Genomic DNA, 1,993 nt, shown 5'->3' with positions numbered 1-1,993 from the left:
GGTGTGCTGGAGGTCCTGAAGCCTGGAGAGCAAGCAAGTTGGGGCACGCCAGGCCAGCCAGCCAGGAGCCGAGGACCAAGAAGGGGCAGAGGCAGGCACTTGGAGGGTGGAGGGGAGAGGTGGTAAGCGGCCCGCTTGTGGGTGTGGGGAGGTGCTGCACTGGCAGGCGGCACCGGAGCACCAGCCCCAGGCGTCTGCACAATGCCTGAGCCAGGGGGTGCCACTGTCTGGTCCTGAACCAGGGGCCTGCAGTCCTCTGATTGTCAGGGTGACTCCTCAACTCCTTGGAGGCAGAAGGCGGAAGGGAGAGCCCAGCCCTGGGCTGGCACTGGGCTCCCGGGAGGAGAGCAGGAAAGTGGGAGGGTGTGGAGAGTGGGGCTTTCACTTTCTCCAGGCCAGGATTACCGTGGAAGCTTCCCCAATATTCTAGGACCTCAGTGGTGGCGGGGGTGTGAACGGAGGTTTCTCCTTTGCCCCTCACTCACCTGTGTCCTCCTTGTTCAGAAACTTCCATTGTCTCTGAATGTAATCAGGCACCAGTGGGAGTTGTCTCTTTTTTCCTCCCTGCCTTTGTGAGACAGGCGGAGGTGGTCTGTGAACCTGCACGGGGACATTCATCAACAAGCACATTTTTTCTTGAGTAGTTCCTACATGCCAGGGTCTGTTCCAGGAGCTGCCTTGAGTGTAGTAAAGGCCTCTTCCTGGGGGCACAATCCAAGGTACTGAAGGAGGCGGGTTGGGAGGTTGGAGAGGCCACGCTCCATGATGGGGGAAGGGTCATCAGTCCTTTGGTGTCCTGAGGGGCTTGAAGGGGCACAGCCAGGAAGCTGTAGTGGAGGTGGTGACAGCTCCTTGTCAGTGAGGGGCTGGGCGCTGGAGCCCCTGGGCCTCCCCCTCGCTCCCCACCGCATCCCTCCCCACCAGGGTTGGGACTCCAGCACCCACACCTGGGAGATGTACCAAGGCACCAGAACGGGAGGGAGGGCACTGCCAGCATCTGCTTCCTCTGGATGAGAACAGGAGCTGGCACTGAGGCCGCATCTTTCTGGGCACCTGGCTGCACGCAGGGCCGGGCCGTAGGCAGGGAGCAGGGCTTCACGGGGTTCTTCCACCACTCCAGCTGGAAGAAAACTTAGGGATTTCGATATCACGAGACAGATGACAAAGAAAACCATTCACCTCTTAGCTTCAAGGGCAAAATCTTCTTCAGCCTTATCCTAAGTGTTGGGGGAAAAAGGGTGTAAGTTGCAAGAAAGTACAACTTAAGGGGAAAAAAAAATGAAGAGCTGGCCTGCTGATTTCTGAATTTCAACACGCGTAAAGAAAACGCGCTGTGACCTTAGAAAACAGCGACTCTAGCCTTAGAAACCGAGACGGCTTCCTCAGGGGCACGTGGCCGGGCAGCTCCCCACGTAGGGGCAGCCTCAGCATTCGGGCAGTCCTCTGGGACGGCCTGTGTGCACGCGGGAACCATCAGGAGCCTGCACTGGTCACCTCAGTTAACCCTCACAGTCGCCACGCACTGTGGTCACGGGTTGGATACAGGGTGATGTCAGCGTGGTCCTCTTACGGCTGACCTTGAGATTTCTGCGCTCAAATCTCTTCACCTTCTCTGCACCCTAATTTCCAGGTTAATCTCACCAGGGTGCCACAATCACCTTGCTGGGAATTTTCACTGGCCGAGTACTGCCCCAGAATTGTTGTAAACACCCTTTACTTAGTTTGTTTCTACTTTGAGGAAGACTAACCCTTACCCACTTCTTTGTGACCCAGGCAGCACGCTCTGCTCCTGCGAGGAAAAATCCCGCCCCACCCCCTGCCCGACTGTCCCCACAGCAGCCTCCCAACCCAGGGCTCCGGGCCTCTGGCCTCTCTGCTCCCAGGCTGGCATCCCTCCAGCTCATTCTTCAGACGCAGCCTGCATTGCTGCCCTCAGAAAGAAGTCTGGAACATGCCATCCAGCAGCTGGAGATCTGCGAAGAGCCCTCTCAGG

The sequence above is a fragment of the Equus przewalskii genome, chromosome 10 (genome assembly GCF_037783145.1).
Source record: "Equus przewalskii isolate Varuska chromosome 10, EquPr2, whole genome shotgun sequence".
Taxonomy (NCBI): Eukaryota; Metazoa; Chordata; class Mammalia; order Perissodactyla; family Equidae; genus Equus; species Equus przewalskii.
The sequence above is the reverse complement of the archived record's forward strand: the minus strand, read 5'-3'. Positions refer to the sequence as shown.